At 43.5% G+C, this 25810-nt stretch overlaps 1 long non-coding RNA gene and 1 pseudogene across 4 annotated transcripts; one reads left to right on the forward strand and one right to left on the reverse strand.

Annotated features, from left to right (window-relative positions):
* The first annotated feature begins 18 nt into the window (after positions 1 to 18).
* Positions 19 to 11411, forward strand: LOC121491661. Of its 4 annotated transcripts, none has more exons than XR_005988017.1 (5): positions 19 to 182; positions 597 to 811; positions 3095 to 3249; positions 3865 to 4195; positions 11047 to 11411. It is a non-coding gene; the product is annotated as an uncharacterized LOC121491661 (long non-coding RNA). The 4 variants fall into 4 exon arrangements; XR_005988019.1 differs by having other exon boundaries at positions 3971 to 4195; XR_005988016.1 differs by lacking the exon at positions 3865 to 4195.
* An 11037-nt stretch (positions 11412 to 22448) lies between these two features.
* LOC121491004 lies at positions 22449 to 23086 on the reverse strand (annotated as a pseudogene).
* Positions 23087 to 25810: the final 2724 nt, after the last annotated feature.

Below are 25810 nucleotides of genomic sequence, written 5' to 3' on the forward strand. Positions count from 1 at the left end.
CGTACATTTCCCCCGCCCCGCCCCCGCCGGGGGAGCCGGCGCCCGCGGCGGGAGGCTACGCGCGGTGGTCACGTGTCGGCGGCGCGCCGCGTCTCGCTACGGCCGGGCCCGACGGGTGTGCGACGCGCTCGGGGCGTTCGCGGCGCGGTGCTGAGCAGAGAGACAGGCGGCGGCCGGGAAACGTGAGTGACCTCGGGGCGTTCGGCGCCGCCACCGTGTTTCCCCGCGGCTCGCCTGCCCGCCGACGCCGGAGGACCGGCCCCGGCCGCGGAGCAGGAGACACGGACCCCCGGCCCGCCCGCGTGCGCTTGCCGTGGCAAGCCGTGGCGGGGGTCGCCCCGTGGGCGGGGGTCGCGCCCCAGGGCAGCGTCCGCCCGCAGGTCCGCCCGCGCGCCGCCACCGAGGAACTAACGCCCTGGGCCTCGTGCTCTCGCGGGAACACTGGGGCGCATCCCCGCACGTGCGGGGCAGGCGGGGTGACGCGGGGCGAGCACCTGCCCCGGGCCATCGGGAGCTAGTTAGGACGCCTGCCTCGGAGGGGGTGCAGGGGGGGATATTTAGGGTCGGAACTTCTCAAGGTCTGTGCATCCTTGCAGGTAGAAAACCAGCTTGCCCCCAACCATCTCCCGTGTTCAGGAGCCCTGCCCGGAAACGCCCACCCACCCTCGGATCGGTGTGTCGACGACCCCTTATCCTGCTGGATTGCACACATTAAGGGTTAAAAGCAGGTGGCGCTCGCGCTGGACGTTTAAAAATAAAGCCAGATCTATTGCCTGCTGTGATGGTGACTTCACAGACAAGAATCCAGAAGGTAGATGTGGCCAGATGTTTGGATTTTTTTCGTTTGTTTGTTTTTTTCTCTTCCTGAGGCTAGAAAGGAAAAAGAAATACCCAGCCAGGGAACTGTATTAGATGTTTGTCTTTTCCACAGTCTTTGTGGATTGGACGGAATCATGCCAACTGTGTGTGTGACTAGTAACCGTGTGTTCTTGCACGATCTTTTTTTTTCTTAAGATTTTATTTATTTATTCATGAAACAGAGAGAGGGAGGCAGAGACACAGGCAGAGGGAGAAGCAGGCTCTGTGCAAGGAGCCTGATGTGGGACTCATTCCCAGGACTCCAGGATCAGGCCCTGGGCCGAAGGCAGGCGCTAAACCTCTGAGCCACCCAGGGATCCCCTCTTGCACGATCTTTAGTGGCGTGCTCTTTAGTGTTTTTGTTTTTACCAGTAAAAAGAGAACTTGGAGTAGAGCTCCCTCTGGATCGTGCATGTCTTGCCAGAGCATCCGTCTGGTTAGTGCCAGGGCCCAGGTCTCAGTTTCAGCCCAGGGTCCCTTTCCACAACCATTGAATGCCTGCTGTTAGGGGGTGGGAGGCTCTACATTTGTTTGGTGCCCAGTAACACGTGGCCTCTGGTCTCTTCCTTCTGTCCCAGGTCAGCTTTCCCATACCTCACAGTGACTGTTCTAAACTCTCATCACAGGGGCAGCCCAGGTGGCTCAGTGGTTTAGTTCCTGCCTTCATCCCAGGGTGTGACCCTGGAGACCCTGGGTGGAGTCCCAAGTCTGGCTCCCTGCCTGGAGCCTGCTTCTCCCTCTGCCTGTGCTTCTCTTTCTCCTCTCTGTGTATTCTCATGAATAAATAATAAAATTTAAAAAATAATAAACTCTCATCATGGGATCCCTGGGTGGCTCAGCGGTTTCGCACCTGCCTTCCGCCCAGGGCACAATCCTGGGGTCCTGGGATTGAGTCCCGCATCGGGCTCCTTGCATGGAGCCTGCTTCTCCCTCTCTGCCTGTGTTTCTGCCTCTCTCTTTCTATCATGAATAAATAAATAAAATATTAAGTAAATAAACAAATAAACAAATTCTCATCACTTAAACCTTTCCAGCCACCTACCTGCCTGTGTACCTCCCAGCCCCCAGTCTCACCTCTGCTTCACCATCCTTAGTACATTACAGGCGCCCAGCTCCTTACCAGTGAGTGAACCCGTCTTCTCCATTGAGAAAAATATTATCCCAGACTTTTCCTGAGCTCCCTCCTGATCAGTAGCTTGTGAATTTCTATATTTGTTTCTGCCTGTGTGAAACTCATTCCTTCCAGTATGTTTTTTAGTGCCTTCTTATAAATTGAACAGTTTTTTAAACACCAAAGTACTAGATAACTTGCTTTATAATATGTAGGTTGTTAACCATATAAGGGACACAGATAGCTTAGGTAAGTAGTGGTAGCCTTTCACATATATACAGTTGACCCTTGAACAACACAGACTTGAACCGTGTGAGGTTTTTTCCAATAAATATAGTATTGTATTTTTCTTGATTTTTTCTTTTCTCTGGCTCACTTTATTGTAAGAGTACAGTGTACGATGCATATCACATACAGGATACGTTTTAATTGACTTGATGTTTTCCATAAGCCTTCCAATTAACAGTAGGCTACGAGTAGATAAGTTTTGGGGGAGTCAAAAGTTATACTTGGATTTTTGACTGCTGGGGAGGGGCAGTGTTGGTGACCCTAACTCCCGGGTTGTTCAAGGGTCAACTGTATTTATCATTGTAAAGTAGCTAGTTAAAATCACAACTTTAATAATACAAAATTTCTTACAGTAATACAGTATTTGTCTTGTGAGGCTAAGCGAAGTAGTACATTTACTCCTTAATTACATATTGTAGCATGAGGTGATTGATGCCTTTCTAATGCAAATAAAAGATGTGTACAATAGCAGGTTAGCTGAATTGCATGTTATGTGGTGGAATTCAGTGCTTATGGAAATGACCGCTTTAAACTGGCTATAACTCAGGCAGTTTGCGTGTGGAGCTCCCTACCTCCATTGAAGTTGGCTACATGTTTAGTGACGCTCCTTATAAAATTTACAAAATGGTTCTCCAAAGATGTGAGACAGTATTTCTGAACTCTGCCTTTCAAAAATCTCTTTCACTTTGCTTAACCTCTGAGTACTTTTATGGTTGCCCAAGCTGGATCATTTTCTCCTTTATGTTCGGTAAATAAATACTCAGACATACTGGTTTACCTACTTTACCGATTTCAAGATGAGATCATGGCAACATAATCTTGCCTTTTTCCTGCTAGAGTTCCGCCAACTGACCGGAACCACCATTGGGTCAGCTTTGCTGCTGTGATCTAGTCATAAATTTCTTGGATAATTCAAGCCTCGTTGAACCTGGTGAAGTAAATTGCAAGATAAAATCTGTCGAGTTCCAGCTGTGTCCTGGCCTTTGGTTCAGGTAAGCTTCAACTTTGAGATTGGCATCATTCTTTATTAGGACTTACCAGAGGGCATGGGACAATGGGAAGCCTACAGGACTGCTTGCTCCTAACATTAAGGAATTGAAACAAGACAGGTTCTACCCATCAGCCCAGAAGTGGGGCTGCAGGCATGGAATAGGACTGCCAGAGATCCCAACTTACAGAAGCCACCACTTCCTTGGGATCTGGAGTGACCTCTTTAAAAGTCTAGAAATGCACCTGGGCTTTCCGCTTTATTTTGGGTCATTTGTTGAAGAGAATGTGTGCGCTATCCGAGAGTATCTTTTATCTAAAGAAAAAGGAAAAAACGGTTGAAACAAAAGGGTAGATAGCAGGCAGTGCTGAAAAGAATCACCTGCTTCTCTTCTCATCCCATTCTCCCATTCTCCTTGAGGATGGCTTTGAATATTGATAAAATGACAGCCATGGTCAAGAGGAGGTAGGTACCGAAGGCAGCAGAATGAGGGATTTGGGGTCATTATCACCAGGCCACAGAGCATGGAATTTTCACATAGTTGTGCCTCAAAACTCAAGAGTTCTTAGAAGATACACGTTTTTGTTTTGTTTTGTTTTGTTTTGTTTTGTTTTTTTAGAAGATACACGTTTACCCAGACTAGTCAGATCCGAAATCCAGGGTATGATGTGTCTACAAGTACCACCCAGGAGTCTTGTTTTCTCACATTCTGCTTCATGCCTCAGCTTGAACCTCGTGGAAAGTCCTCCTCCTTTAGTTATTGGGAAGACAGGGGTTATCTGACCTGAGAGAGGAAAGGGGGATGAATGAATGATCCAGTACGGTGATGAAGAACATAAGCTCTGGAACCAAGTGCCTGGAGTTTGGTTCTTGAACATGTCACTTGCCAGCTGGATGGCTTTGGACAAGCCATTGAACTCTTTGAGCTCAGTTTCATCTATGAATTGAAGGTAAAGGGCAGCCTGGGTGGCTCAGCGGTTTAGCGCCACCTTCAGCTGGGGGTGTGATTCTGGGGACCAGGGATTGAGTCCCATGTCAGGCTCCCTGCATGGAGCCTGCTTCTCCCTCTGCCTGTGTCTCTGCCTCTCTGTTTCTCTCTGTGTCTCTCATGAATAAATAAATAAAATCTTTAAAAAAATAAAAATAAATTGAAGGTAAAAATAGTACCTTCATTAGGTTGTAAGGATTAAATGAGAGCATGCTCATAGAGCACATAGTCAGGGCTTAGTAAATGGACTGTTGTTAATTAAGACCGGAACCCCTGGGTGCCTGGGTGGCTCAGTCTCCTAAGCATCTGCCCTCTTCCTGTCATGATCCTAGGATCCTGGGGTTGAGTCCTGTGTCTGCTCAGAGGGGAGCCTGCTTCTCCCTCTCCCTCTGCCTGCCACTCTGCCTACTGTGTTCTCTCTCTGTGTCAAATAAAATCTTAAAAAAAAAAAAAAAAAAGACAGTAACTCCGGTTCCTAAGTTCCTTGAAGCTTTTGCCCCTCCCCACCACAAACACTGAAAGGTTGTAAATTATTTTTTTCTAATGGGATTCATGTTTTAAAAGATTTTACCTATGAAATGATAATTCAGTTTCCCTTTACTAATCAAAAACATAACATTCAGACGTTTTGGCTTCTACACCAGAACTAAAATAGTTGCACCAAGTTCTTAAAATTCCGCTAAAAGTGAAGAACTGTGATGTTTTAGCTGGAGTAATTTTATTGTTAGATTTATGATTTCCAGTAGGCTTTTGAAATGCCCGAGGGTCAGGGACTCCCTATTATTTTCCTTTACAGGTTCTAGACTAGACCTTCCTCAATATCAACACATTTGGCTTCATAACAAAAAAATTAATTATTAAACTGAGATTTAGCTGGGTTCTCTCAACGCTGAGCAGTGCCTGACATGTTTTGGCCTGGAGGTTCCACTGCATCAGGCACTCCCAGCATTTCACATCTTGTGTTTTTGTATTTTTCATATTCCAGACATCAGTACAAAAGGATTAAAATAAACTGAATTTTCTAGAGCTGTTACTTCTTTTCTCTTGAGACTCTACAGTCACTGAGAAAAACAGCAGCATATAGTATGTTTAAAAAACTGCTCAGGGTGCCTGGGTGGCTCAGTGGTAGAGTGTCTGCATTTGGCTCGGTGTGATCCCGGAATTGGGGATCAGGTCCCGCATTGGGCTCCTTGGCATGGAGCCTGCTTCTCCTGCCTGTGTCTCTGCCTCTCTGTCTCTCTCTCATGAATAAATAAAATAAAATCTCTTTTAATGAAATCTTTTTTTAAAAAAACTCAAAATACTGTGAATAATGTGAAGTAGCATATCGTATCATTCTTCTGGGAATGAAATTAGCTGACAAGATTTAAATCATGAGAGAAAAACCATCAGGAGATGTCAGGGCCCAATGGAGGCAGAGGCAAAAATTGTCTTGGGTTCCAAAGCCAGAGGTCCCTGTGGGCAGAAGCCATAAAGGACACCTTCACAGCATTGAAGCTGAGTGGCCACAGTGGATTTTGTGTAAATGGAAAGGGGGGCAGGGCTGCCGATGGAATGGTGACGTGATTAAGGTGTATGGGTCTTTGAGATGAAGCTGGAGAGACGGCACAAGAGCAGATCCCCTAAATCTTTGGAGAGACCCAACGGTTCTTCCATTCTCTTCCATATCTAAAAGGTTTACTGCATGCAAGTACTTTTCTAGGTGCTGCGGAGGAGAGTGTCTGACCTGCCTTTGAGGACTCTTACTAGTACTATAATGCAAATGTGTTTGTGAGATTTGTCCTAACGCAGCCCACAATCTTCGGGCACCTGGTCCCTGCTTGCCGCTTTACCCTTTGATCCTTCATTTGCTTTTGTGTCTGGACCTCTCATATTCTTAGCCTCCTTTCTGCCTATCCACCCCTTCCCTGCCACCCCTGCCACATACTTCTTTCTCCAGGTCTGTGGCTTTTGGGGACTCTTTAGCAAAGTGCAAATGCCCATTCACAGTGTAACTGCCTGTGATCTTAGGTTGCATTACTTGGAGTATAACGTTTAAAACAACGTAGGTGGTATTTTCCTACTCTGAGGTGGCACAAGGAGAGGCAGCATAGAGGGTAGAGGTTAAGAACGCAGGGCTCTGAAACAGGCTGCCTACTTTTCAATAGCAGCTTTCATTTCCTAGCTTTGTAGCCTTGAGCAAGATATTTAATTTCTATGCCTCTTTCCTCATTTCCAGAATGGGAGATAATAGTGGTAATTTATCTAATGGGGTTGTCAGGATTAAATTGAAGTTACATGACTGAAGTGCTGAGGCTAGAGCCTGGCAAATAAAAACTCCATAAAAGTTTGTTCTCATGGGCAGTTCTGGGAAGCACTCTCTGAAGTAGCACACAGACACAGTGTGGCCGACTTAGAGGGTGTGACTATAAGGGCAAAGGGAAAGCCCTGCTATCTAAGTGAAGGCCCAGGGACTTGGGGCTGCTAAGGGCAAAGAAAAAACTCAAGAGGATATAAAAAATTTTTTCAGATTCTAGGCAAGCCTCCTTGTGTGTTTACTATCTGTCCTAGTCCTACGGCTTTGAAGTGAGGGACTTTGTCATATCCTGGAGGAAGTGAAAGGAAGTCAGAGCTGAGAGGGTATAATTCATGATCACACCAGAGTCTGAATTCCAGTCTGGCCTCACCATGTGTGACCTGCAGCTGTACTCACATCTTTTGAAGCTCAGTTTATTTACCTGTAAAATGGAAATATTTTGATTGAAAGAGATGACAGGGATGGTTCATGATGTGGAGAAAAAAACAAAAGAATTAAACTTCCTTTTTTTTTTAAGGTTTTATTTATTCATGAGAGACAGAGAGGCAGAGACATAGGCAGAGGGAGAAGCAGGCTTTCCGCAGGAAGCCCGAGGTGGGACTCGATCTAAAATCCAGGGGTCACACTCTGGGCCAAAGGCAGATGCTCAACTGCTTAGCCACCCAGATGTTCCAGAATTAAACTTCCTTAACTCCCTACAGCCCATTGACAAGTTTTTGAAACAGGCAGAGTGACCTTCCTGTAGAAACTCTGCTGCCTTGGGCAGCCTGGGTGGCTCAGTGGTTTAGTGCCACCTTTTTTTTTTTTTTTTTTTTTTTTTATGTTTCAGCACAGGCAATTTTCTTCTACTTCTGCTCCCCCCGTTTCTAACACCTTCAAACTCGGATGCGGTGGAGCTCAGGCTAGGCCCTGGGACCAGCTCACTGGGCATCCAGGAAGGACAGGCACAGTTGAGGCCGGGGTGGCCCCCTCTGCTCTCCCAACTGTCCCATCAGGGAAAGCAGAAGGCTGGGCAGGGAGCCCAGGGGCGATGCCACACCAGGAGCTTCCTGCTGCCCCTTTCCCGCCTTTATATAAATTCTCGGAATCACCTTTGCATAGAAAATAAAAGTGTTTGCTTTGTAAGAAAAGTCTGGAAAGTAGCAGAGTGATCTTGAGGTGTCAGGGGAGCCTTCAGCCATCGTCTGAGGAGCAGGGCAGGCATAGGTGTCCCCTCATGTTGGACCTGTAGGCTCGGCCGCCCTAAGTGGCCTTTTTTTTTTTTTTTTTTAACTCCAAATGCTTTATTGTTCTGTTGAGATGCTTACAAATACTGAAAGTCATCCAGCCTGGGGCCCAGCAGCCACGGCCCAATGGTGGGCAGGGAGGTGGGCTTAGTGTTCAGGCGTGAAAGGCCAAAGCCAGGCAGCTGGTGGCCTGGTCCTCTGCTCTCCGTTTCTGTCACCCTTCTGATGCTGAAGGGAGGGCAGCCACACCTCAGGATCCTCTCCCTCTGCTGCCTCCTTTCCTGCTCAGGTTCTCCCTGGAGTGTCTGAGCAGCCCTCCAACCCTGTTAGAAACCCAGCCTGTATAGAACCCGTGTAGCCGCCGTTCCCATCAGTTCCCCTCCTCTTCCAGTCTCTGGATGTAGGAGCTTTGTCCCTTCTGGCTCTAAGCAAGGCACGAGTGGAAGGGAGAGGGCTGGGCTGGGGGGCCACAGGCTGTGCATCGGGGCCTGAAGACACAGGTGGAGGGCGAAGAGGGGGTGTCTGGTCCCTTCCCCCGCTCCCAGCGTGAGATGCACAAGGTCCTGGTCTGGAGAAATGGCAGGACGTACCCTCAGGTGGGCCCACAGTAGAAGCATGGGCAGAACCACAGAGCCCAGGCAATGAGTATGTAACCATGGCGGTGAAGCAGTCACTATGGAGATCAGAGTTTGGGGTCTGCAAAAAGGGGGTGGGGCTGGGACCTCAAGGATGACACCTGAGGTCTCTGGCCCTTGAACAAAGTAATAAAATGCAGGAGAGCAGGGTGGAGCAGGGTTTGACAAGTGCACCGCCTGAGCTGGTTCCCCACTCTGGATGTGGCTTTCCTCAGCCCCCGAGGCCCCTGCAAAGGGGGGCTGAGGCAGGAGGGGATCTTTGGCAGATTCTGGTACCATAATTTGTCCTTTGCAAAAGAGAACACAGGCTGGGGAGCGCAGGACCCGGTCAGAGCTCGAGGCCCCCTCTGCACCTGAAGATCCAGGATGGAGTCCCACGACAGGCTCCCTGCATGGAGCCTGCTTCTCCCTCTGCCTGTGTCTCTGCCTCTCTCTCTCTCTCTCTCTCTCTCTCTCTCTCTCTCTCTGTGTGTGTGTCTCTCATGAATAAATAAATAAAATCTTAAAAAAAAGAAATAAAACTCTGCTGCCTCGATGTTAATACTTTGCTAAGGGCAAGAGGCAATCTCAGCCCAACCCCCAGGATCCTGTGAATCTACTTTAACATATAAAAATTCCTTTGGAAACGTCCTTTATTTCTACCTCCCAAGATACATGTTGGCAATCATCCTCCAAGCATCACTGAAGGATCCCATTCCTTGGGTTTTATTATATATGTTAGCAATCATCCTCCAAGCATATGACCCACCGATACACATCTGAAGGGTCTCATGACTCAGGTTTTATTAGATGGTAATAAATGACCTTTTCCTAACAACAGCTAGCCCGTCAAAGTCCTGGAAATCTTCTAAAATTACTCAGAGACTTATGCTATCCCTAACCCCCTCCCAACTTGGAAGCATATAATGAGCCACTCCTCCCGACCCCGATACAGCTCTTTCTGCCCATGGGTCCTGTCCTGGTGCTTTAATAAAGCCACCTTTTTGCCCCAAAGCCATCTCAAGAATTCTTTCTTGACTGTTTGTTCCCAAACCCCAACATTTTGACATCAAAGCAGAAGGGTACCACCAGCATCCCGAGATTTGGCCCTCAATTTAGCAGGTGTAAACTTCTGTTAGTAACTTGCCCAAAGATGATTTTGGTGACAGACTGACACTAATATATCTCAGTGCTGTCGTAGGTTGAATGGTGGCCTCAAAAGATGTGTCTGTGTCCTCTTTTCCAAATAAAGTAACTAACAAATTCCTGGGATTAAGACTTGCTATCTTTGGGTGGCCATTGTTCAACCTACTATGATGGACCCAGGAGACAGAATGTGTCCCCCTACTGGTATTTGTTTCTTTCTCATTTGTGTCTATGTTTCTAATGCATCCTATGGATTAATATTCAAAAATACACAAGGAGATATAGAGAATAATGTGCTATTTCTTGATCTCAAAGGGGGTTATGTAGATATATTTTCTTTCTGATAATTCTTTTAGCTGTGTCCTTATAATTTGTACATTTTCTCTGTATATCAAGCATTGATTTAAAAACTTTACCTGCTGAAAACTATATACCTTTCCATCTCTGAATTTTCTCTTATTTCCTCACTTGAATGTGTCCCCCCTTCTTTGCTTATTCCAAACTCCCCTTTATCTGTCAAAGCCCATCTCACCTTCTGTCTTTTGAGTGCCCCAGCTTTAATATATATATTTTTTAAAAAAACATATACATATATATATATATATTAGAAAGAGCATGCACGGGGAGTGGAGGGAGAAGGAGACAGAGGATCTCAAGCAGACTCCTACTGAGCATGGAACCCAATGCAGGGCTTCCAGCTCGATCCCACAACCCTGAGATCATGACCTGAGTTGAAATCAAGAGTCAGACACCCAACCAGCTGAGCCACCCAGGCACTTCCTGAGTGCCCCAGCTTTGGATTGGCTCCTGCTCAGAATCCCAGGGCACTGTCAGTGACATACTCCGTGGCATCTTCATCCACTGTGTGTTGGCATTTAAAGTGAGAGAGTGTATGTTGTGGGGAGGATATGAACATATGAATAGACTTCCTGTGTACACTTAAGATCCTAGACCAGTACTTTCCAACTTGTGGTCTTGTGCCCTCCAGAGGTCTTAAAGATGTGATACTGGGTTTAATCCACTTAAGACAATCAGGGACATTGCTGGGGTTGTGGAAATGAGTGAGGCAGGTCCCTGTTGATGGGGATGCAGTCACATAGCCACAGAATTGCAATATGATATGCCAAGTGCTACAACAGAGACATACCCAGAGCGTCTCTGTGTGTAGGAGCGCATACTTCAGCACTTGCTCTACTCCAGAAAGTCTACCTCTAACCACAAACGCACACCCCACACAAGTCTTCATAGGTTAACGTAAATGCCAAATTTCCTTCCTGGTTATAGACTCAGTATGGTAGTTCCAGATGTTGCTTGCTGATGAGATCTGACTGGCACACTGTCTTTGGTTTTTATAAGTGAAGAATTTATAAGTTAATAAGGGTAGTTCGGCAGATGAAATCTTTCAAAACCTGGGAGTCCACTGGGGGGAAAGTGAACAAATGGCGTAAAACAAATCGGTCCTCCAGCAGGCGATGTCCTAGACTCACTTGTGTTCCACCTGTGTTTACTTACTGTGTCTTGCTTGTTCTAGGCTGATGTGTTCCTCTCCCCGCTCCACTCAAACATCGAATTAGTAACCTCCACAACTCAAGATGTGGCTACATTTGGATATAGCATCTTTAAAGAAGCAATTAAAACGAAGTCATTAAAAAAAGAAAACAAAACAAAACAAAAAACGAGGTCATTAGAGTGGGCCCTAATCCAGTATGAATGTCATCTTTACAAGAAGGAAGTGGACACAGCTGTGTGTGAAGCAGGACAACCAGGTGAGGATACAGGGAGAAGGCAGCCATCTACAAGCCACAGGGAGAGGCCTCAGAGGAAACTAATCTTTCTGACACCTTGATTTCAGATTTCTTACCTCCAGAGTGAGAAAATAAATTTCTGTTGCTAAGATATCCAGTCTGTAGTATTTTGTTCTGAGAGCTCTAGTAAATGAATATGTTGATTGGTGTCTTCTCACATTGAAAGGTAGGTTCTTGGGTTTTGCCGCTCGGGGAAGTTCACGTCTTGTCCCCAGTGCATCTGTTCAGTCTCCTCTCCCAGTGCTCCCTGTCATGTCATACCGTCTAGCCTCTCAGTGTTCAGCTACAGCTGCCTTTTAAAATGTCAGCCCTTCAGCCCGAGTGGCTCAGCGGTTCAGCGCTGCTTCAGCCCAGGGCGTGATCCTGGAGACCCGGGATCGACTCCCACGTTGGGCTCCCTGCATGGAGCCTGCTTATCACTCTGCCTGTGTCTCTGCCTCTCTCTCTCTCTCTCTCTCTCATGAATAAATAAATAAAATCTTAAATAAATAAATAAATAAATAATGTCAGCCCTTGATGGGGGTTCTCTCTTCCTGGGTTGCTATTTCTTCTCCTGGCCAGACATCGTTGAAAACCTTGCTCAAGGGGATCCCTGGGTGGCTCAGCGGTTTGGCACCTGCCTTTGGCCCATGGCGAGATCCTGGGGTCCCAGGATCGAGTCCCACATCAGGCTCCAGGCGTGGAGCCTGCTTCTCCTTCTGCCTGAGTCTCTCTCTCTCCCTCTCTCTCTCTCTCTCTCTCTCTCTCTCTCATAAATAAATAAATAAATCTTAAAAAAAAAAAAAAAAAGAAAGAAAAAGAAAACCTTGCTCAAATGTGTGCTTTGTCAGGGCGCCTGGGTGGCTCAGGGAGTTAAAGTATCTGCCTTCGGCTCAGGTCATGATCCCGGGGTCCTGAGATTGAGCCTCCCATTGGGAATCTCTGCTCAACAGGAATTCTGCTTCTCCCTCTCCCCCTCCTCTTGCCTGTGTGCGCTCTCTCTCTCTCTGAAATAAATAAAATCTTTTTTAAAAATGTGTGCTTTGTGGTCTCTTTCAGAATTCCCAGGCTGAGTTAGAAGCACTGATCACGTTGTATTCTCATGAGATGTCCCTTCTTGGTAGATGACATGCTTCTGAATCGTAGGGCTTTGTCAGATCCATCTGCCTCTCTCCAGAGATAAACATGGTATATAGAAGTCTGCTCAGGCTGCCATAACAAAAGAGGCAAGGTGGCTTCAACAATAGACATTTATTTTCTCACTGTTTTGGAGGTGGAAAGTCCCAGATGGAGCTCTAGCAGGGTCTGTTCCTGGCCAGTAGAGAGCTGCCTTCTCACTGAGTCCTCATGATCTTTCCTCTGTCAGTAGTGTTTGCTGAGGGAGAGAGAGCAAGAGAAAAGGGAAAGAGATGCCTTTCTTGTCTCTTCTGATAAGATACTCATCCCATTATATCAGGGCCCCACCCTTACGATCTCATCCAGCCTAATTTCTTATAAGGCATTATCTCTAAACACTGACTTTGAGGATTAGGGCTTCAGCATAATGAATTTGGGGCTCAGGGCACAATTCAGTGTATAATATGTGGCCAATCGGGGCTTACATTGATTTGGGGGGAAAAAGGTTCAAAGTGGTGTTAGCAAACACTGGTTAGTCTCTGTCTAGACATGAGCTATAGACAATTCTTTTTGAATAAAAAGAATATTTTGAATAAAAAGTAGATACAGGATATTAAAAACCATGAGCACATATAGGATAAGGTAACCTGGGATTCTATATATATATACATAATTATATGTACAGAGTATTTGCACGGAGCTGTATTAGGCAAGAATACTATAATCACTGTAATTGGAATCTTTTCCAGAAGAACATGTTGTATCTCAGATATCCATAATAGCACCCAGTAAGCCACTCAATCTATGATTTAGCCTAATGATTTCCATAATTGTTTTGAGACTCTTTTTGCCAGCAAAACTCACATTGTCATAAACCACCAAATGCAAAATAAATACTTACTGTTGGATAGACTTCATATAGAAAAAACATCTCAGAGCATGTTATGAAGACAGAGACTAAAGGTGGAGAAGGTACTGGCTAAAATTCCCCATTATGGAGACTACTGAAATTGTGATTTAGCATTTCACTTTGAGTTTTCTTATAGTAGAAACCAACATTGTGAGAAAGGAGTAATGGAGAAATGAGCAGGTAAGAAGCTAAAATAATCTATGATACATAAAGCTATGTCCTGAGAAGTTAGGGAATCTGGGAATAGAGAGGTTTTTTTTTTTTAAATATTTTATTTATTTATTCATGAGAGAGAGAGGCAGAGACACAAGCAGAGGGAGAAGCAGGCTCCATGCAGGAAGCCCATTGTGGGACTCGATCCTGGGACTCTGGGATCACGCCCTGAGCCAAAGCAGACCTCAACCACTGAACCAGGCGTCCCTAGGATAGAGAATTAATCTGAGTTGCAATCTACACAGATTCTAGCTGGAGATAAAATCTTGACAGTGCTGTAGTTTGGTGATTATGATTTTCAGATGAAATGTACAATCTCATTGAAATATAGTGTAAAGTTTGAGGATGTTGGAGGTGATGGGCATATCACTTTCACAAGAGAAAACTGAAGAGGGCATTAGGGGTCAGTATGCTAGTTTTTATCTACAACTTTGATCATAACCCTCAAGTGGTACCAGATAGGTCTGTGAAGTGACAACTGACTAGACAAAATGAATAAGATCATCGTACATTATGAACCATGAACCCTGATACTGCACCCTAAAAACTATTTATAGAACAATATAGGTCTCTGGTGGGAAACCTCACATATTTTCCAGGCTCCAAGTGGAGGGAGCACTTTTGGAATGGTGGGCTACGGACCTCCAAAAATCAACTAACCTTCCATAAAAAAAAAAAAAAAAAAAAAAAAAAGACCAAAGTACATGAAACAAAAAGTGACAGAATTGAGGAAAGAAGCAGATGATTTAATGATAATAGCTGCAGACTTCAACATACCACTGTGAACAGAAAACCTTGGTAGATGCCCAAGGAAACAGATGACTTAACACTCTAAGCCAGCTAGACCTACGTGGCATCTTTAGACTACTTTACCCAATGACAACAGAATGCACAGTCTTCTCAAGTGTACATGGAACGTTATCCAGGATAGACCATATGTTAGGTCATAAAGCCTACAAAAGTTAAAACGATTGAAATCATACAGAGTATGTTCTCAAACCAGTGGAACAAGATGAGAGATCAATAAAGGGAGGAAATTTGGGGAATTTAAAAATATGAGATTTAAACAGCACACTCATAAATAATGAATAGTCAAAGAAACCCAGAGAAACTAGGAAATAGAAATGAAAGAAAATGAAGACAATATACCAGAACTTAAGGAAAGCAGCAAATGGCATGTGTAGAACAAAGTTTATATTAGAAAGATCTCAAATCAATGAACAAAATTTCTACTCCAAGAAACTTGAAAAAAATGGTAGTAAATGAAATAGAGAAAAGAATATAATGAGAAAACCAAAAATCAATTTTTTGAAAAGATAAAATTAACAAAAGTTTAGCTTCACAGACCAAGAAGAAAAGAGAATACTCAAACTGTTAAATCAGAAATGAAAGAGGAAACATCACAACAGACTTGAAACAATTTTAAAAAGGGCTCTAAGGAGTACTATGAATAACTATACACTAAGAAATTATATAACCTAGATCATATGGACAAATATTTAAGTATATAAATGCTTATAATTGTTATATCTTGTTTTGAACCTTTTATTAATATATAATGTCCTTAAAAATATATATATATATGATGTCCTTCATTGTCTTTTGTATTCTTTTTTGATTTAAAATCTATTTTCTTTGATATTCGGAGAGCCACCCCTGTTTTCTTCTGGTTACTATTTGCATGTAATATCTTTTCCCACTTTCAGTACATTTGTGTGTTTGTTTTTTTGTTTTTTTGTTTTTTGTTTTTTTTTTTCATTTGTGTGTTTGGATCTAAAGCATCTCTCGTGGACAGCATATAGTTGGATCACATACATTTTTACTCATTGTGCCAAACTTGGTCTTTTGATTGGAGTGTTTATTTCATTTACAGTTAAAGTAATTACTGATAAGAAGGACTTCGATCATTTTCCTATTTGTTTTCTGTACATCTTATAGCTTTTTTATCACTCGATTCCATCACTGCCTTCTTTTGTGTTTAGTTGATTTTTTGTAGTGAAATGTTTAAATTGATTTCTCATTTCCTTTTGTGTATATTCCAAGGCTATTTTCTTTGTGGTTACTATGGAGATTACACTTGACATCCTAAAGTTATAACACTCTAATTTGAATTTATACCAGCTTAACTTCAATCACATACAGAAGCTTTGCTTCTTTACGGCTCTGTCCTCACCCATTTTGGTTGTTGATGTCCGCCAAATTACATCTTTATGCATTATGTGCCCAAACATAAACTAATAATTCTTGTTAATGCATTCATTTCTTAAGTTATGTAGAAAAGATTTGGAGTTATAAACCAAAGTTACAATAATATTAGCTTTTAGACTAATAATTCTTTAAATGTTATGTCTCTTAAATCACAAAGAAAACAAAAAATGCATTTACAAACCATTGCTATAATACTTAGCTTTTAAACAATTGCCCATGTATTTATCTTTATTGAGATATTTATTTCTCCATACAGCTTTGAGTTACTGTCTGGTGTCCTGTGATTCACCTCACAGGACTCTATTGAGCATTTCTTTCAGGACAGGTCTAGTGGTAATGAACTCCCTCAAATTTTATTTATCTGGGAATGTCTTAATTCCTCCCTCACTTTTGAAGGATATAGGATTCCTGGTTGACAGATTTCTTTTTTTTTTTCCTTTAGCATTTTGAATATATGGGGCCCCTGTCTTATGATCTCCAAAGTTTATGATAATAAATCTGCTGATAATCTTATTGAGAATCCCTTGTATATGATAATTTGCTTCTTTTGTTACTTGTAAGATTTACTCTTTAACTTTCAAAAGTTGAATTATATAGTGTTGGTGTGGGTGTCTTTGAATTCATCTTACTTGGACTTTACTGAGCTTCTTGAATGTTTATATTGATGTCTTTCATTAGGTTTAGGAAGTGTTCAGCCACTATTTTTGCAAATATGCTCTCTACCCCTTTCTTCTATTTTGAGACTCCCACAACACGTATGTTGGACTCTTTGAGGGTGTCCTACTAATCCATTATGTTCTGCTCATTTTTTTCAATCTTTTTTTCTTTCTGTTTCTGAGATTTGACCATTTCCACTGTCCTAGCTTCAAATTCAGGAATGCTTTCTTCCGCTTGTTCAAGTCTGTCTTTGGATTGTTGTAGTGAATTTTTCATTTCATGGATTTTTAAAAAGATTTAAAGTAATCTCTACACCCAACATGGGGCTTGAACTTACAATCCCAAGATCAAGAGTTGCATGTTCCTCTGACTAAGCCAGCCAGATGCCCCATGAATTTTCTACTTCAATTTTCATACTTTTCAGTTCTAGAATTTCTTTTTGGTTTCTTTCTAGGGTTACTGTTCCTTTTTTCATATTTCCATTTTGTTCCTACATTATGTTCTTGAGTTTCTTCAAGTCTTCCTTCAGTTCTTTGAGCATCTTAAAGACTATTGTTTTAAAGTCTTTGTCTAGTAGATCTACTATCAGGTCTTTTTCAGGACAGTTTCTGTTTTGTTTTTTCCCTTTGAATGGGTTCTACTTTCCTCTTCTTTGCATATCTTGTGTTTTTTGTTGCTGTCGAAAATTGGACATTTGGACACCTGGGTGGCTCAGTGGTTGAGTGTCTGCCTTTGGCTCAGGTCATGATCCCAGGGTCCCAGGGTCGAGTCCCGCATCAGGCTCTCTGCAGGGAGCCTACTTCTCCTTCTGCCTATGTCTCTGCCTTTCTCTGTGTGTCTCATTAATGAATAAATAAAATGTTAAAAAAGAAAGAAAGAAAACTGGACATTTGAATCCAATAATGTGGTAATGCTGGAAATCAGATTCTCCCTCTTTCCCAGGGTTTGGTGTTTTTTGTTATTTTGTTATTTTTATTTTTTTAAGATTTATTTATTTATGAGAGAGAGAGAGAGAGAGAGAGAGAGAGAGGCAGAGACACGGGCAGAGGGATAAGCAGGCTCCATGCCGGGAGCCCGATGCAGGATTTGATTCCGGGGTCCAGGATTGTGCCCTGGGCCAAAGGCAGGCGCCAAACCGCTGAGCCACCCAGGGATCCCCTTGTTATTTTTTTAAATTGTAGGCTGTCTCTGTGCTGAAGATTATTAACCTGAGGTGTAAATTTAAGTTCTTCTCAGGTCTTTTTCAAACCTTTCCCTGGGCATGCATGGATCATTTTCTAATTTTTTCCTTATATGCAAGTGTTTTTGATGTCCTAGTCTTTAATGTCTGGCTCTCAAATGGAGTAAAAAGAAGAAGGCGGGAGAGGAGTAAGTGGCACTGGCCCTTTAGATCCTCAGAAGTCCCTTCAACCTGAGGGAGATGGAGTTGCAACAGCAATGGCAGCCTACTTCTGCACCTCTGATTAGAAGCAGCAGTGACCAGAGCTCTGATTAGAAGCAGCAGTGACCAGAGCTCAGGTTACCACCATTTGGATTTGGAAGACAGGGTCTTTTTTACTCTCCCTAGCTTTCATCAACTGTGTACAAGCTGCTGTAGGTACCAACTGTGTCAAGCCTCATTTATAAAATCTTTTTCTTTTTGTAATTCCAGCTTGATACATATTGTGTTTCATATGTTCATGAGTCTTTTTCTGCTCTCTGTGTTCTGATTCACAGTATATTATCTCTGTACCAGTAACTTAATTATAATAACTTCTTAGTAAGTCTTGATAACTAGCAAAGTAAGTCTCCCTACGTTATTCAAAGCATTCTTAGTTATACTTGGCCCTCTGCACTTATACTACATTTTGGAATCAGTGTAAAAGTTCTTCAAAAAGAGTTGCTGAGATTTTGTGTGAAATTGCACTTAATACTAACATTTAATATTAGTTTGAGGAGATTTCCCATCTCTAAAATATCAAGTTTTCTCATCCATTTGTTACTCAAAAAAATTTTATGATTTTACACATCTTTTGTTTGATTTGCCCCTAGATACCTGAAATACTTTGTAGCTATTGTAAAATGGTACCTCTTTAAAAATTAGCTTCCAACTATTTGTTGTGGGCATATAGACAAATAATTAACTTTTGAATATTCATCTTGTATTCTTCAATTGTATAGAATTCTTTCCTACCAATGGCCTGTGCTTAATCCTCTTTGATTTTCTTTTTTTTAATTTTTATTTATTTATGATAGTCACAGAGAGAGAGAGAGAGAGGCAGAGACATAGGCAGAGGGAGAAGCAGGCTCCATGCACTGGGAGCCCGACGTGGGATTTGATCCTGGGTCTCCAGGATCGCGCCCTGGGCCAAAGGCAGGTGCTAAACCACTGCGCCACCCAGGGATCCCAATCCTCTTTGATTTTCAATATTGGAGTCTTCTGCAGATAATGACTGTTTTGTTTTTTCATTTCCAATATACAGTGTGTGTGTGTGTGTGTGTGTGTGTGTGTGTGTGTGTGTGTCAGTGTCGGTATTTTGTCTTTAACAGCACTGGTCAAGATGGGATAGAGTGTAATGATGGAAAGGAAGTGTAAAAATATTATTACTCAGTTCTGAATTATAGTTTCTGAGTTCTTCTTTGACCTATGAATTATTTGGAGTTTATTTTTACAAAATAGTAACTGTATAGACTTTTTTGCTTATTTTCATTACTGATTTCTATTTTTATGATAGTGAGTTCAGGAATTGGTCATTATTGGTTTTTTGTATTTATTAAATCTTGCATTATAGCTTAGTATATGATCAATATTCATAAATGTTCAATCTGTCCTTGGAAAGATGGTGTACTCTCCAACTTTGTGAATTTGTCAATCTCTTCTTATAATTCTGTCAATTTTGGGTTTATATGTTTGAGATTATGTTGTTAGGTTAAAAAGAGGTTCAGAAATGTACCTCTGTGAGAAAAATGTTCCTTTTATTATAGCCTCTTATCTCTCTCTTTTTTAAAAGATTTATTTATTCAGAGAGAGAGAGAGAGAGAGAGAGAGAGAGGAAGAGAGAGAAGCATACTCCATGCAAGGAGCCCAACGTGGGACTTGATCCCTGGTCTCCAGGATCACTGCAGACGGCACTAAACTGCTGCACCACCAGGGCTGCTCTAGCCTCTTATCTCTAATGATACTTTCTGCCTTTTAGTTTTTCCTGATACTAAAATAACTACACCAGCTTTCTTTTGGGTAATATTTGCCTAATAAACCATTTTCCCTCCCTCTGGTCTCAATCTTTCAGGTGCTTCAGTTTGGGTGTGTTTCTCATAAATATCATTAAGGTCCATTTTTCTTATTTCCACCTCATCTGTAATCTCTGCCTTCCAGTGGTAACTTTACTCTGTGTGCAGTTAAGGTAACTATGGATATGTATGTGTTCATTTGTGTGACCTACTTTGTACTTAGTACTTCTTATGTTGTTTTATTTATTTGATTTAAAAGCTCTTTTTAAAAAATATTTATTTGAGAGAGAGAGTGAGAGAGAGAACATGAGTGGTGTTGGGGAGGGACAGAGGCATAGGGAGAAGCCGACTCCCCACCAAGCAGAAAGCCTGATTTGAGGCTTGATCCTAGGACCCAAAGATCATGACTTGAGCCCAAGGAAGACGGTTAATTGACTGAATCACCCGGGGAACTCCCCCCCACCCAAATTCTTATCTTTGGTTGGATTGATTGAGTTTTTCATTATATCCCTTCCTCCACTTCCACCTTATCTTAAAGGTTTGAGGTTTTATTCTCCCTCCATATTTAACATTCATTTTGACTTATCTGAAATTAATTACTGTCTCTCATTTAGTCTTGAATAATATCAAAACCTTAAAAAGCTTTATTTTTTTTTAAAGATTATTTATTTATTTATTTATTTATTTGTGATAGACAGAGAGAGAGAGGCAGAAACACAGGCAGAGGAAGAAGCAGGCTTCATGCCGGGAGCCTGACGTGGGACTCGATCCCGGGACTCCAGGATTGCGCCCTGGGCCAAAGGCAGGCGCTAAACCGCTGAGCCACCCAGGGATCCCCCCTTAAAAAGCTTTAATCCAAACATCCCTCCTATCTTTTTTTAAAAGATTTTATTTATTTATTTATTCATGAGAGGCAGAGAGAGAGAAGCAGAGACATAGGCAGAGGGAGAAGCAGGCTTCCCGCAGAGAGTGCAATGTGGGACTCCATTCCTGGACTCTGGGATCACGACCTGAGCCTAAGGCTGATGCTTCACCGACTGAGCCACCCAGGCGCCCTGTGCTATTGTTTTTAAATAGTCAGCTTTGATTTAGTTGCCACATAGTTACCAATTACTTTGTTCAACAGTTTTTCTTACATTTCTCTCTTCCAAATGTTTTTTTTTTTCTGAAATAAATCCTGTAGTATTTCTTTCAGTGAAAATCTTTATATAGTGGTATTCTTTTAGTCCCTTAAGAAAAAAAATAAACCCTCTTGTCTCCCTCATCGTTGCACTGACATTTAGCTGGAAAGGGAATTCCAGATGGACCTTTATTATCTCTCAGCAGAAAAATCCAATTATATCCCTTTATAGAGAGATTACGGTGTGCCACAGCCAGTTAGTTAGCGGAAGAACTGAGCTCAAGCCCATGCCCATGTAGACAACTTAGCTCTTAGCCAAATCCTTTGTATTTGGATTCACCAAAGAATACGTAATTTGAATAATAACAAACTGTATCTATGTCATGAGAACACATAGGCAAAATTTAAAATAAAATATCCAATCCAGCTCAGTAAGTGTTTTTAGGAACTTCTCATATGCTAAGCAGCGTGGGGGCACCAAAGGATACGGTTCTTTGGTAGAAGTGCAATCCCGTTAGAGAAGTAGAAGTGTCCAGTAGCTTTTATTGCATTGTGCTTTAGCATCCTGGCCAGTGTTCTGGGCTTCCCGGTACTTGCAAGTAGAAAACACATAAGATCCTCTTTTATTTCCCTGTTGGAAAATATTATATTTAGTGAAGTGAAGATGTCAGTATTCATAATAGAGAAGAGGTTGCATAAGCCAAGACTGCCTTCATGTTGATTAAAAAAAAAAAAAAAAAAAAAAAACCTTATTTCACTTGTAGTCATAAATACTACTCCAGTGAAAAAGGGACACTTTTCTCTCCTTTTTGTCTTCTTGGTTGCACAATCATCATCAGTTAAAATGAAGTAGCTCTTATGTAGTCAAGGAGAAAAGAAAAAGAAAAATCCAACATACCACAGCCTAGACAATTTCCAGCACCGCTGGGCCGAGATTGGCCTCCCCCTTACACCTGCCACTACTCCAATTACCTTAGCCCCCATCCTGACCCCTGGCCTTGCTGGATTGAAGGTTCGCTTGACCATGGAGCTCGGTGAGAAGAGAACATTGAATAGAAAGTTAAAAAGAGAGGCACCAGGCAGCCCCAGTGGTGCAGCGGTTTAGCGCCGCCTGCAGCCCAGGGTGTGATCCTGGAGTCCAGGGATCGAGTCCCGCGTCGGGCTCTCTGCATGGAGCCTGCTTCTCTCTCTGCCTCTCTCTCTGCATCTCTATGAATAAATAAATAAAATCTAAAAAAAAAAAAAAAAAAAAAAAGAGGCGCCTGGGTGGCTCGGTCAATGAAGCCTCTTCCTTTGACTCAGGTCTTGATACCTGGAACTCAGCAGGAAGTCTGCTTCTCCCTCTCCTCTGCCTGCCACTATCCCTGCCTGTGCTCTCTCTCTTCTCTCTCTCTCTCATTCTCTCTGACAAATAAATAAGACTCTTAAAAAAAAAGAAAATTAAAAAGGTGGAGAGGACTGCCTCTCCCTTTTCATCATCATAGATGGGGTTGACTAACACTGTGGTGTGTCCTTGCTGGCTGATAGCCAATCCAAGGCCTCAGCTTTTCAAACAGCAGCTCATCAAACTGGAATATGCCCCTATGGGTCTGCTTCCTGGTGCTTCTGTCTAATCATCTTCTTCTGAAAGGGGTTCCTTTCTTCCTAGTGGGAACCAAAAAATGTCCTGCCTCTGGAATTAACATGGAGGAGGTCTTGCTTGTTCTAGAAGTTGACTACACTCGCCTCTCAAGCATGCTCTGGTTGGCCTGACTGGCACAGCACATGTGCTGGCCAGCCAAAGCGGAGCCACGGAGGGCTGGTTGGGTGTTCTGGAGAACTCGGGCTAGCAGATCAGCAGAGAGAAGATGCAGCTCATCTTGCTTGAACTTTGCTTCCACCTCTCCAGCAGCTTCCCGATATTGCTCAGTGGTGACTTTGTAGGATTCTGAGTTGCTCTCCTTTTGTTCAGCCAGCAGCTCTTTGCAGAACAAGTCCTGCATTTCTCTTCCATTTGCTTCGCCAGGTGCTTGGCCTCTTCACTTGATACCCTCTCCCGAGGAATAGCCCTGCTTAATTGCTCAGTGGCAAAAGCCCTCCCTCCACTCAGCCCTTCACCTCACTTTAGTTGTTTCAAGATTTCAGGCTCTTTCTTGGCTTCCTCCAATGCCAGCTCCCTCAGTTATTCTTCTTGAAGATTCTTCATCAGAAACTGAGTCATCATAAGCTGCAGGATACTGCTAAGACTTCGAACCAGATTGGGGGGGTTTCCCTCATACAATTGATCACATGTTCCAAAACTCTGCACCATGGTGGTGTTCTTATTCTCATCCGCTTCAAAGGTGACCTGGTGGGTGCTTGCGGTCTTGCCCATGGCTCCTGCTTCTGCCCCCACAGAGACCACGAGCATTTCAGGCCCCTTGTGCACACACACGCCTGGAAATGCCTGGATGCTTCCCTCACACAACAGGAGCAAGGCCATGACCCCTCAAAAGGTTCTCTTTGAGTCATCAATGTCCTTTTATAATGATAGCCCTCTGTAGTGCATATGCAGACTGGGTGGGGAACACCCAGAAAGTAAGCCTGAGACAACGATGTGCACACAGCTTCATAGTTTATTTTGAAAGCGAGTGATTCCAGAGTCAGGGAGAGTGCAGCAGGAGAAGAGAGCTGATGCAAGTGTGCATGCTCAAGTTGATCACTGGGTCTCTGTATTACTCAGGGTTCTCCAGAGAAGCAAACAGAATGAAGACATTTATTTTAAATAATTAGCTTATGTCATTATGGAAGTCCCAAAATCTGCAATGTGGGCTGGCAGGCTCGAGACCCTCGAGAGCCAATGGTAGAGATGAAGTCCAAAGGCAGTCTGTTGGAGAATTCCTTCTTGATCCAGAAGGCCAGTCTTTGTTCTGTTTGGAACTTCAACTGATTGGATGAGGTCTACCCACATTATGGATGGCACCTTCATAAAGTTCACTGTTTTAATGTAAATCTCATCCAAGACACTGTCCATCATAGGCTCAATCCCCTGGTGCCTACTAGAAGTGTGTAGAGTGTGCCTCAGACAGTACAACTCTGGACAGAGGGAGCACTTGTTTGCTGGTGCTCCCCATCCTATGGCCAAGACTTGTCCTGTGGGATGTTAACTTACATCTCCTGGTTGTGGATGTGTGAATACTGGACAGGTTCTCACAAGTGTCCCACAGTGCAGTGTCAGGGCAAGCCTGGAGCAGAAGGCCAGAGATACCTGGGGCAACAGCTCAGCCGGGAGCATCCAGCTACACCTGTAGGGATGGTCGCCACAGCTGCGGCTGGAGTAAAAGGTGGGACGAGAGGATAGGAGGCAGGGTGTAAGAGACACCTAATTCTTGCTAAATACCTCACTCCCTGAATGCCCTACTTCTCCACTTTCTGCAAGAGGGTCTTAGACTTACCGTTTTATCCACTCATTGAAGAAAGCATTTACCTTCCCATCACCCTCTGGGAGTCCTTACTGTCTTCTCTATGTCCTAATGACCCTCCTCTGTCCGTTGCTGTCACTGTGTCCTATAATCCTTAGGACCACACTGTCCTGCAATCCCCAGCTGCCACGAGGCCTTTGAGGGCAAGGACCTGCCCTTTGGCTCCATTTTCCCATGTCCTTGGTTCTTATTAATTGCCTAATAAGTGTGGCTGGAGCAGATGGAACAGGTTTTTCCTTCTGATTCTACTAATATTCTCTCATTGCCAGGGGCGTTCTCACAGGGCATTTATTGCTCTGTGGTTGTGCCTTAGCCCAGCCCCTTAACCACTGTGGCCCCATTTTCTCATACATGACACGAGAGAAATGTTATTACACAAAGGTTTGTTGCTGGGTGAAATGAAGTGGTCGGTGTAAAAGCCCTGTAAAGCAAAGCACGGGCTCAGGCTGTGACTGTGACCATGGCCATGGCCGAGGAGGCCAGTTGGCCCCTGAATGAAATCTGCTCTCTGCATCTTCCGCAGGACTCAATGTGCCATGGGGTGGAAATGACACTTCCCATCTCCTTTGTTGCTGGCATGGCCTGGTGGTCAATGCAGGGATGTGTGCAGACACTGTGGTACAACTTCTAGACTGTCCCCGACATGGAAGATGAGCCCTAGCCCCAAAGTGGCACTCCTTGCCCTTCTTACAAGCTGCAGTGTGAGTGTGCTTGCCACCCACACTTGATCCTGGGAGGAAGACAATATGCTCGGGGTGATGAGATGGAACGGGGCTGGGACACCATCCTGGATCTGGGGACTGTTAGGTGACCGGGGAATAAGTAGGAGGAATCGGGGGCTATGTTATACAGGTAGGTGGACTATCCTTGCTTTTCCTACATTCATGTAGAATAATTCTAGACAAAAACATTGGTTCCATATCAAACCATGTGCTTCGTGAAGCCTTGGGCAGAGGAGGTAGAGCTGATATAATGAAATCTTTGCTCTCCTGGCTGCAGCCTTGGCCAGGTCTCTGTGCGGCTCAGCATTTATTAACCAGAGTCTACCTGTAAGTTGGAGCTGAAGCAATTTTCCTTGAGAGCAAAAGCCCCAGGGCTCTTAGACCAAGCTAAGCTCAATTCCAGTGTTATTATAATGGAAGAGCGAAGTTCCTGAATCTTTCTGGGTCCCCAATGATGATAATGATTATTTAACATCTGTTTAACGAGGGCACTGCTGTCTACCACCCAAGTGTTCCCAGGTTACCTGTCATTGAGACCAAAGGTCTAGCATATGCCTGGGCATTTCGTACAATTCACAGATACTAATTTCTGCCTTTTGTCTTCCTTGCTCAGAAAATATTGGGGGAAGGCTTTATTGAAAAATTGTTCTTGAATTACCTTATAATCCCACTTTCTCAGACAGTACTTGAGGCTCCCTTCAAAATGGATGTGATTTATAAATAAAGGTTGCCAAATGCTTTTGCAGTCCTTTTAGGGCATGTTATTTCTGATCCTAAGATACGTGTGTGGTGGGGTGGGAGGGACACAGGGTAGATTTAATCCATTATGAAAGTGAAGGTGCTAAAAGATGCACAGTCTGGGAGAACTGGGCTCTGGAAGGGAGCTCAGGGCCCCTGTGGCAGCTTCCAGAGTCA

This window comes from Vulpes lagopus, chromosome 5 (assembly GCF_018345385.1).
Source record: "Vulpes lagopus strain Blue_001 chromosome 5, ASM1834538v1, whole genome shotgun sequence".
In the NCBI taxonomy this organism is placed as follows: Eukaryota; Metazoa; Chordata; class Mammalia; order Carnivora; family Canidae; genus Vulpes; species Vulpes lagopus.